At 36.5% G+C, this 12,159-nt stretch overlaps 1 long non-coding RNA gene across 1 annotated transcript; it reads right to left on the bottom strand.

Moving 5' to 3' along the window:
* On the bottom strand, positions 6,354-6,736 carry LOC110262724. The gene is made up of 3 exons (XR_002347714.1): positions 6,672-6,736; positions 6,545-6,598; positions 6,354-6,402 (listed from the first exon to the last, which is right to left on the bottom strand). It is a non-coding gene; the product is annotated as an uncharacterized LOC110262724 (long non-coding RNA).

The raw sequence follows: 12,159 nt of genomic DNA, 5'->3' as shown, positions 1-12,159 counted from the left end.
TCTCTCTTTATATTATGAGATATTCCAACTGCATAATTAATTGAGAATCAACAATATTGGCAGAATTATTTTATAGACTTAAACCTTGACTAAAGATTAAATACATGTCATTAATAAAGAATGGTCCAGTTAATGGAACCCTCATCCTCTTGGTTGATTTTTTATTAATTTGAGTTTGAAATCTTAGTTTTAAGTTTCTATTGTAATTGATTTTGATTTCGGAAAAGCTCTGCATACAAGCCATTAGGGCTTATATGCTTTACAAGTTCATTAAACAATAAAACCAAAATACGCGCTGCTCCACATACGTTGATTACACGCGCCATATAAGATCCCGCGTATATCTAACTACCAAATTTAAAATATTTGTTTCCTTCTTTGTTTTCGTTATTTTGAGATTTGGTTGTTCTTCTTCTCGCGCGTCTTCCCTCCTTCTTCTCCATCGTTCTTTTCCTCTCCTTTTTTCACTGGTATGTTCTTTGTTTACGTTACCTTTTTCTCTCTCTGTAACTCGAGCTTCGTTTTCTATTTTGATTTGTTGTTTTCTGAAATCAAAGTTTGAACTCGTTTTGAAGATAATGGATCATTCAACCTCAGATTGTCAGCTGAATCCAGGCGAAGTGGATTATGAATTTGAATCTAACAAAGTTCTTGAGGTTTGATTTACATAGGATTAGTATGAATTTTCTTTCAGTAATTTGTATAGTATTGTGTAGTTGAAAAATTGCTGAACATTGACTGTGAAACTAACACATTAACATGAATCTGTCGATTCAATGTATTAGTTGTGATTAATTACCTGGAATTTATAGCAGACGCTCGGGTATAGATCATGTTTTTTTTTGGGTGTATTTTTTCTAGAAGTGTGGGTGTATCTACACTTTACTGGTTTTTTGTTATTTTAATTGAGTTGTTGTTGTTCAGGTGTATTATATCAGACATGATTGGGTGTGTTTTTAGTTTTTGACATGGTGTATTCTGCAGCCTGTGTATTTACAGTTTATTGCTTTAAAGGTCATTGTGTAGTTGAGTTGTTGCGGTTCGGGTGTATCATATTAGACATGATTAGGTGTATTTGAATCATATCTATGGGTGTATTCACAGTTTCTGACACGGCGTATTGTGCAGCCTCTCTCAGTTGTTGATGACGAGCTTGTTCCGAAGGTTGGAATGACCTTTACCACCCTTGAAGATGCTGGAAAATTTTACAGGAACTACGCCAAGGCTGCAGGTTTCTCTACAAGAGTTCGGTGCACAAATAGGAAGGGAAACGAGATTAAGAATCAACTGATTACATGTAGCAGAGAGGGAAAATGGAAATCTAAAATATCTCCGACCGAGAAGACCAATCCGACAGCCGGTCTAAACTGTCCTGCAAGAATTTATATACACACATTGAAGGATGTCGGTGCTTGGATCATTTCAAAGGTTGTGCTCGATCATTCACACCCCTGCTGTCCAAGTAAAGCAGAGATGCTCAAACAGCACAGGGAACTAAGCATGTCCATTCGTCGTACGATAGAGAATAATGAGGAGGCCGGTATCAGACCAAGCAAAACCTACCAATCATTTGTTGCGGCTGCCGGGGGTCACCGCGAGTTAAATTTTATCGAAAAGGACGTGAGGAATTACATTACCAGGGAAGTGCGGAATGTTTCCAAACAAGAAGATGCAAAGGAATTTGGGAAATATTTCTTAAGAATGAAAGAGAAGAATCCGAATTTCTTTTTTGAGCTCGAACTCGAGGAGGATCAATCGATTAAGCTGGCTTTTTGGGCCGATGCAAGAAGCAGAGCTGCCTTTGAGTATTTCGGAGATGTCATTTCATTCGACACCACCTACAATACAAACAGGTAACAAACTGCCCCTGTTTATGATGCTAAATTAATTCATTTTTACGAATCCGCAGCAGAGGTGTATATTGGCTGTTTCATTGGGTGTATACGAAGCATTTGTTGGGGTGTACCTAATGATTTTGCATTCTGGACTATGGTAATTTGTTTCAGGTATAATTTGGTCTATGGTTCTTTTGTCGGGGTGAATCACCACGGTCAGTCAACACTTCTCGGATGCTCTTTGATCAAGAACGAAGAAATTGAATCATTCAAATGGTTATTTCAATGCTGGCTTCGTTGCATGGGAGGAAACGCTCCGAAAGGGTTTCTCACCGATCAGTGCGCATCAATGAAAAGGGCTTTAGAGGCCTGTATGCCAACAACAGTTCACCGTTGATGTATTTGGCACATCATGAAGAAGATTCCAAGCAAATTAAGCGGGTACAAGGAACATGCCGATATTGAACAAGAAATGAGCCAAGTTGTTTAGAACTCTCATAGCAAAGACTCATTCGATAGGAATTGGAACGATTTTCTAGTGAATTTTGGTCTTGTGGATAACAAGTGGCTTTCAGGTAATGTCTTTTTAAAATCTGCAGCAGAGGTGTATATTGCATGTTCTTTCGGGTGTATTTACAGTCTGTGTTTGGGTGTATTATGCAGATCTGTACGAAGACCGTCACATATGGGTTCCTATCAATCTGGATCACCACTTCTGGATAGGGATGAGAAGCACACAAAGGAGCGAGAGCATGTATTCATTTTTTAACAAGTATATCACCCGGAACAGCTCGCTTATTCAGTTCGTCAAACAATACGATAATTGCCTCGGAAGCAGGGAGCAAGCAGAGAGAGAATCAGATGCTGCAGATTTTCATACGGTCATACCGTGTGCAACCAAATCCTCCATTGAAGCTCAGTTTCAAGATGCGTACACTCATGCAAAGTTTAGGGAAGTCCAAGCGCAATTCGGAGGAAAGGCGAATTGCATCACCAGATTAAAGAATTCTGCTCTAGGATATTCAGTATACGAAGTCGGAGAACAAGTTTCCAGCTCAATATTCAACAAGTTCGTGGTTACTTACACTCAGTTGCAGCCGAGGTAAAATGCCAATGCTTATTATTCGAGTCGAGAGGGATACTGTGCCGTCACGCACTAAGCGTGTTAAGCTTCGAACAAGTAAGCCAAGTGTCCCCTAGATATATACTGAAACGATGGAGCAAGAAGGTAAAGAGGCGACACACACACATCAAGAGCAGCCACGACGAGCCACTGATGGAGCCAAGAAGCAAGAGGTTCGATCAATTGGTTTTTTCGTTCGCAAAATATTTGCGAATTTGCATCCGAATCGGAGGAGCTGACTGCAATTCTGCACCGTGTGTACGATAACGTCATGGCCGAGATGGAATCATTAAAAGCCAAAAGGAAGGGGACATCTTCTTTATCCCACGAAGATGCCAACTTGGAATCCATATAGAATATGGGTGTAAAAGCACTGTTCTTTTGGGTGTATTTTTGTTCATTGACAATTTACATATAGACACATATATAGATACATATAGAACAAAAGCTGTAAAAATTCGCAGGTTATGGGTGTATATTTGATTTGATCTTTTTCTTCATATTTTAGTACATGTAATTCATACATTTTGAATACAGCACATACAGTTTGGGTGTATATTTTATACAATATTGGGTGTATTATTAGACTTGCGTTGGGTGTAACAGTTTATAATTTGCGTTTATATATGCCTTGATTTTTTCCTTCATATTTTACCACCTGTAATACAGCTTTTGAATACAGCACAGGCAGTTTAACAGCACAGATAGTTTAACTATGGAAAAAAATATACATGGAATAGAAGTTGTTGATAAATGGCAAATATTTACATCATTTGTTCAATTTACAAACTACCCAGTAGTTGGATTACGCAGTTTCTATATCAGCAGAATTTATCTGACAAAACGAACTCAATAATACAGAGGATGGCTTCGACAGCCTTATAGCACTACTCTCTCTAATTGCCCGATCTCTCTGTTTATTCATCTCACTGAATAGTATCCGGGAAGCATACTCCACTCTATAGTGGTCTACCTCCTCCTACAATTAAAAAGTACATTCTGTTTAAACAGCAATATTAATTCAGTAAAGTAATACAGAGTTATATAGTTCTAAAGACAGTTACCTGTGGCCAATTATCCCATTCATACTTCCCCTTTTTAATATTTTTTGGCTCAATTAACTCGAGCCACTTCATAACGTAGATAGCGCAGTCATAGCTGAAAACGAAGAAAATAAATTACAAATCTCATTTAGAAAAGTTTAATGTTCAGAGTCACAAATTTATACCTTGATTTTTGGCCTGGTATTTTAACATATGATTATTTAATTTCCTTCTCCTTCTCGCCTTTCTGTAGAGGTTCCCCGCCGGCATATGCTATCAATCTTGAAAATACATATCCCTTAAATACCAAAACAAATCATTAATACACCCGAATGAATGCACCAGATACACCCAATTGAATGGACAATATACACCCAACACAACTAACGAAATAGACCTATCTATTAAAGTAAAGAAGACAGAGGCAACTTACAGTGAATTTATTAAGCTTCTTTCTCTCTTTGCTTGGAGCTTTTTTGTGTAGCGGGTCAAGTATATGACATTTCCGCTTCCTTGTATTTATCAGCCATAACCATCAATGCCCCGTGTGGCAAACAGGTGCAAAAATCTGAAGGATTGTCACATTTCAACAGTGTGTTATTTTATTTGGCATATAAGTAAATAAGCGTACTAACAAATTTAGCAAACGAAAACTTACATATGGATGCGAAGTTAATTTTTTTCTATCTATGAAGGGAATAAAACTCGGGTAGTCTTCCACCCTGAATTCCTTATTCGTTTTCAGTGATACGAATTCCCCCTTTGGGTGATCCGAAGTGCCATGCTCTGCAAGAATTGCGAAACAAGAAATGAAATATTGAAAATTCACAACTTACACCCAATTGAACGTAAAAAATACACCCAAATCAATACAGAAAATACACCCAAAGTTCGTAGAAGTAACACTTACCACAATATCAGGGGGAGACAGTATATTTGTTCTTGAAACCTCTTTTCATTTTTCTGGTTGAGGATGAGGCAGATGGCAGATATAATCTAGAAATATATGCCGAAATCAATTTTACATTAATACACATTGCAGTTGACTTTCGTGTAAAAACATTAATGTTATTCTAATATTACCTGAGATTCTATATCACTTTTTGCCTGGAGGGATGCAAGGTGCATTCTCATCAAAATGTATTCATCTTGGGCAATTATAGTGCACATCTCCTCATACTCGTTAGTATTGCCATCTGCGTCTTCCTTCAGTCTCGTCCCCCAGATGTAGCACTTTTGTTTCATATCATCCGTAATCTGATTTAATCCCCATGAGTTTCAAACTTCGCAGAAATTTCTCCCCCAGTCTCCCTCTGAATTTGTGGACTTTTGTTTTTTCCCTTCGCCGCACTGCTTGCTATTTTTTGGACCAAATCGTCCAATTGTTCTATCAAATTTGCATCTTCTGGAGATTTTGCCCTTTCTGTCTCCTGCGTTGACGCCCCCTCCTGGCTTGAATCAGTCAATCCAAGGCTGAATGATGGCACCCCTAGATCTATTTTAGGAACATAGGTTGCTGACCGTGCCATCATCAACAGGGCAGCAGCGTCTTCTGCGGCTGGATGACTGCATCATCATGTATAAGAATAAGAGTAAGAAAAAGAATATACGGATGATAAGGAAAGATTGATTTTAGTCTGATGAACTTACATTTTAGTTGGAGCTGGGGGAAGCGTGGGTGTGGTTTCTTGAAGTTGTTTGGGGGGTTCAGGAGTGCTGCACAGTTACACAAAATTAATCATGGCGTCAAAAAAAATTAATCAGGAACAATATACACCCAAACTGTTAGCAAATATACACCCAAACTCTAAACAAATATACACCCAATACTATTTCTTACGTTTCTGTAGTCCCTTCAATCTGTAGCATAGGGGTTGGTTCAAAATCTGTCTCAGTGGTTGTTTGGGACGCCGGCACAAAAACCTGAATCGGAACTCTAAACAAGAAGAAAAATGAAAGGTTAACAACGCCTTTGAAAATAATAAGGTTATAAGGTTGAAATATTATTGGAAAACTCACATTGCAAGCGCTTCCGACAGTGTCTGTTCCCTCACAACCATCATATCCGAATCAGCCGGACTCAACCTAAAATACACCCAAAGAAAGTCAAAAAATACACCCGAACAATTCAAAAAGAAGACAGGCTTTGTTTTTTGAGAACTTACATACTCGCAGTTTTTGCTTTTTTTTTTCGTGCCTTTTTTTTCTTGAATAAAATAATAAAGGTCTTTTTTTTCTAAAAAAAATATATACAGAATTAGAAGTAGAAGGTAATAGAAGAACAAAAGTAACGGTTATTTGAAAGAGAAATTACATGCTCTGTGACGGCTGGTTTACACTACTCTGTTCGGTGCGTCCTTGAGAGGAAGGATCATCACTTCCCAAGTTCACAGCCGGTATTCTAAAACAAATTTCATGTTATTCAGACAAAATAAGATACAGGTATAAAATACACCCAAATGAATGCACAAGATACAACCAACAGAATGTACAATATACACCCAAATCATGATAACAAGATTTTATTAAATAAAGCTTCTTACGTTTCAGAGGACACATAGCGACCTTCTGTCGATCGGAGGTCAGCTTGGTTCTCCCTGCGAAACAAGAAACAATTATTAGCAAACAAAACACACCAAAATCTGAAATAGACACCCCAGCAAGACATACCCCTCTGCAGCAGATTTATCAACGTTTTCCCTTAGCCATTCATCTAGTTCGTCACTTGATATTTCATGTCTCACTACATTCATAAAAGAAGATGTTAACAAAAATAATTACGATGATAGACGGTAATATAGCTTACGAGGTACTGTACCCATCAAAGTATTGATCTTTTTCAGGAGGTGAATCCTCTACAACAACTTTTTTCTTTTTTGGTTGTGTTCTGGGTTGAAAAAAAAAAGTAAGAATCAGAAATAAATAACTAATTTTATCACAGAATTTTTATCCAAAGAAGCGCTTACTTTTTTGGTGTTGTTTTTGTCTTTTTCTTTTTCTTTTTCTTCTCCGCCGGTGATGATTCTTTGCTTCTATAAGTTAATAAGAGACACTTCAGTTAATACATGAAATCTTTATAATGAAGCCAAAAGAAAGGAGTAATAATTTCAGAATATTACTCATCACTTGGTTCAGATTCAGATTCTGAATCAGAATCTGACTCCTCTTGCCTCTTCTTTCTTTTTCTGGAGTCCATTCTGGAAGGCAAACAATCATTATTTAGAACATACTAAAAATACACCCAAATGAAACACAAGATACACCCAACTAGAAAAAGAAATTACACCCAAGTATGGTACTTACTTTTTCCCCTTTTTGCTGGGGCGTTTTCTTCCTAAATCCTCTGAGTCTTCTTGAGTCTCAGACTCAGAGGTAGAAGTGTCACTGTCGGTAGTTGTTTCTGTCTCCGAAGACGATGTTGGACTCGCCTTCCTTTTTTTGTTTTTTTTATTTCTTATTTTTTTTCTTTTTTTCTTTTTTTTTTTTTCATTTTTTCTCTTGTCTCCGCCATCTTCACAATCCCCTGAAACATGAGATATTTTAGTTAGCAGCATTCAGGTAAATAAAATACATCCAACATATTATGTTTACTTACCAAAATTTCCTCTCTTTCTACAGTCATTCTTTCCACCAACTGCTCCTTACTCCAGTTGGCAATCCAGGGCTTTGGTGGTCTTTCAGCCCTCTTCTTGCCTTTGTTTTTTGAAAGATGAAAGTAAATTATCATCAGGGCAAAGAGGCAGCCATAAATTGCCTTCTTCTTTTTCTCCTGGTAGTCTGTGATGCCCTTGACCATGAAGGTCAAAACATGCCCCCCCCCCCAGTTTCTCTCCGATATGCCGTCCATCTTAAAAATTGGGGCCAGGTGCACAGGCGATATTTTGTTTATCGTCGTTGGCAAAAGGAACGCCATCTGTATATAGAGGATGAATATCCTCTTGAACATCAGGCGTTCCTCTTCGTTGCCAACGCCGATTTCCATCATTTCATCGATAAGACTTTTGAGGGTCTTACCCTGGAATCTTCTAAAAATTATTTTGTCATCATCAGAAAGTTTCTTATACTCAACTTTCTCAGGAAATAGATCTCCTACAAAAAGGAAAACAACAAAGTATCCAAGTCAGTTCAAATACACCCAAGCATCAACTTAATATACACCTATAATTTTAAGCTAGTTACCTGTTGCATTGATGCCAAGCGCATGACCTATTGTTTTTGGTGTTATTTGGAAAGAACCATATCCTGTTTTCAGTCTGTTCTCCCCAAGTTTGAAGTTGTTTGCCAGCTCCCTTAACAGTTGGTGATCCACCCTCAGTGGTGGGATGTGCATCAACCCACCGAATCCTAGATCCCTCACAATCACCTTCTTCTCCTCGGTCATGTTTCTGAACTTATCACTTAGGAGATGTGTGGCACACTTAAGGTCTTTTGTTTGGTTTCTTGCTGCCATTTTCTCTGAAACGAAAAATACACCCAAAGATATCAGTAAGATACACCCATATATATGAGTCAGATACACCCATTAATAACAGTTAGATACACGCATATATGAGTCAGATACACCCATTGATAACAGTAAGATACACCCATATGTAAGAATCAGATACACCCATTGATAACAGTGAGATACTCCCATAGATATGATTCAGATATAGTATCCATATATATCAGTCAGATATCACTCAAACATGCTTCAATATCAAGCCACATTACAAGGTCAAGTAGTATACACCCCCCAATCTACGGAATAAACCCCCAAAAATCAGTTACCAGAAGATCTAGAACAACAAGAATAACAGGATAACTTAGAACAACAACGTAGAAGAACAGTGTAACAAAGAAGCAAGAATAACAGTAAACCCTAGAACAACGACATAGAAGGAAAGTAAAACGTAGTTTGTAGTATGGAAAATATACAGGAATCTTAATGAACTTACGTTGAGTATTGTTGCTTTGTTTTCTCTTCAGATTCTTGATGGAGAGTTTGATGGTGTTTTGACGGAGGTTTCGAACAATGACTTGTATATTTTGAACTTTGATTTTCGCTCGAAAATGGAAGGGTTTCCTTGTTTTCGAAGCGCTTTGAGAAGTGGAAGAAGTGGAAGAAGTGGAAGAGTCTGCCATACGTAACCGTTTGAGTGTTGAGCGCGTGAATGTGACGCTCCATGTAATCTCTCTTCATGCGCGTGAGTTCTATTTGGGCTGGGCCAACTTGTAAGCTTGTATGTATAGCAGGTCCGTTTTGATTTACGGGTCATATTTTTTTTTTTTTGGCTTATTACATAGTGTCTCATTAATTGACAGCTTAGTGTGGGATTGATTTTAGTTTGGCAGAGAATCTTGCCAGTCATATGGATTTTAGTTTCATTAATAATATCATTTATCTTCAAATATAAACTTTTAAAAGTTCATTATCTAAATATGGTGATAATTATACTGCATTGTATTATAATTTTTTATTAATAGAATTTCATCATTTTTTGTAATTTGTAGTAAATGGCATAACAAATATTTTTTGTTATATTAAGGTAATAATTTGTTCATTAAAATTTTAATTTTATAGTTAATTTTTTTACCAGACTTTAATATTAAATTGTTTTGTTCACAATTTTATTATACAATTATATTATAATGTGTTTATTATAATTAAACGGTATTTTTAATTTTTTAATAAAATATTGCATTTTTTTAAAATGTAAAATTATATATTCTTATTTTTATGATTCAATTTAATATAAAAGATCCATATTAAGCACCTAATCTAATAATATTTTAATTTTTTTTTCATTATACTTATCATACCCCGTGCAACTTCACTAGTTCTCAATGAAATTGATGCTGACATCTCTCAAATTAGTAAGGCCACAATAAATTGTTGGTAAATTGTTATATGTCTAAGTATCTTTGGTTCCAGGTTCTACCATTGCAATTCCCACAATAGAAACATGGATTTTTTTTTTCCTCACAGAATTATAGTCAAATTGGATCATACATTTAATCGAATTATTTTAATAATATAACTCAAATTCTTGTAGTAAAAAAAAAATATAGTTCCTAATGAGAAATGAATAGAAGTCTAATTATCCTGGTAATTCGATAAAATTGACATACACTGTTAAATTTTTTTATAGCGTTTGTTGCTCTGATCATTTTTTTTAGGTAAACAATAATTTTTATAAATAATTTAAATAATAAATTTTAGAGTTGACCTAACAAAATAAAAAATACTCTACCCTTTAAATTATTTCTTAAACTTTAACATGAGAATAACTATTTATACACTTAGTGAATTGAACATCCAGCTATTATTAATTGTATATAAGTAAATCGAATAAAAAAAAATATCCCAGTAAAAATAATGAACATAATTATCTGCATACCTATTGAATTAAATATCCGATATGTCCATTGTTCACATTATTTAGTATTATCAATTTTCGTTTTTTCTTTTTTTTTTTTTCATACCCCTTCCTTTTTCTTAAAATTCTACGGGCTTTTTTATATAAATAAACATGGAAAAAACATTAATTCCAGGAATACGCATGGCTTAAATTAATGACTGAAATACGCATGGCCAACTCAATCTCGCCGGACACGAAATGGAGTTCCATACCAAATCGCAAGTGGCGCCCACGAAATGGAAGAGAGTGAAGTAGGGGCCATATCAGCTGTGTCGGGCACGAAATGGAAGAGCAGCCATTTTGTGGCTGGCACCCACGAAATGGGTATTCCAAGGGGGGCGGGCACGAATTGGTGCACCTCAGGTGTACCGGCCACGAATTGGTACCGTAATTTTCCTATATAAACGCTCGTGGATCAACGGCGAAAGGAACCATTATCACTCTCTTCTCACACTCCAAACTAGCCCTCAACCTCTGCACCCTCATTCTTTCTTTAAAATTTCCAGGTAGTAATATTGGTCTGCTATTTGTATGGCTGCGGAGAATGTTTACATGATTATATATCCTAATGGAGAAATTTCTCATACAGCAGAAGGTATTACATTCGTTTGCGACGATCCATTGTGGATAATGATTCCACCACAAACATCGTTGCAAGATTTGAAAAAGCCCCATCTCCTTTCTGCCAGCCACAAAATGAAAAAGCCTGCTGCTCTTCCCTGCATTTCGTGGGCGCCAGTTGCGATTTGGTGTGGAACTCCATTTCGTGGCCAGCGAGGTTGAATTGGCCATGCGTATTTCGGTCATTAATTTAAGCCATGCGTATTCCGAGAATTAATGTTTTTCCAATGTTTATTTATATAAAAAGCCCAAACTCTACGCATTATTTTGGTTTTTTCAAATGCAAAATAATGATTCATCATCTTTTAACATAGAAAATTATAAATTCCTCTGTTTTGCCATAATCAATCCACCAAAGCTACCACAAGAATTATTTGACGCTGCTGTAATTGACTCATTGAAATCACCACATGTTAAAGTATAGAGATGATGAAAATTTTTTATTTTTTTGACTTATTTATTAAGTAATGAATTAGATATGTGGTTTTACTAGTGTTATTATATTATCACTGGTTTGGTACTTTTTGTTTTTTTGTTTTTGAAACAAAGAAGCTCAACACAAACATGGAGCACAAAGTAGTGACAATAACAAAATAAAAATAAAATAAAACAACGTCTGTTATATCCACCTAGTAACTTGTCAGAGCGAATATATATGCATCCCAATGTCATCTCCAGTATTGCCATCAACAACAAAAAGGATTTTCACACCTCCACTCCTTGTAGTTAAATCGCGTCATGTTGATGATGTCTTCGACACTTTTACTTTTATTCTGAAACAACCTCCTGTTCCTTTCCAGCCAGACGTTCCATACAATGACAAAGAAACTTATAAACCACACCTTATGTTCCTCCTTTCTACCTGTAGCATCTGTCCAGCTTTCAAAGTGTTCCTTGAGGGTACTCGGAACAGACCATTTTCTGCCAAAATCAGATAGCCAAGTGCACCACACCTGTCAGGTAAATTTACAGCCAAGAAACAAGTGGTGAATATATTCCACATCATGATTACATAATACGCACACATTCTCATCCTGATTAACGATTTCGAGACGACACAACCTTTCCTTTGTGTTCACCCTGCCTATTAAAGCAAACCAGGCAAGCAACTCCACTCTTGGGGGGACTAAGCCTTT

This window comes from Arachis ipaensis, chromosome B05, assembly GCF_000816755.2.
Source record: "Arachis ipaensis cultivar K30076 chromosome B05, Araip1.1, whole genome shotgun sequence".
Lineage (NCBI taxonomy): Eukaryota > Viridiplantae > Streptophyta > Magnoliopsida > Fabales > Fabaceae > Arachis > Arachis ipaensis.
This window is presented reverse-complemented; position numbering and strand designations above follow the sequence as displayed.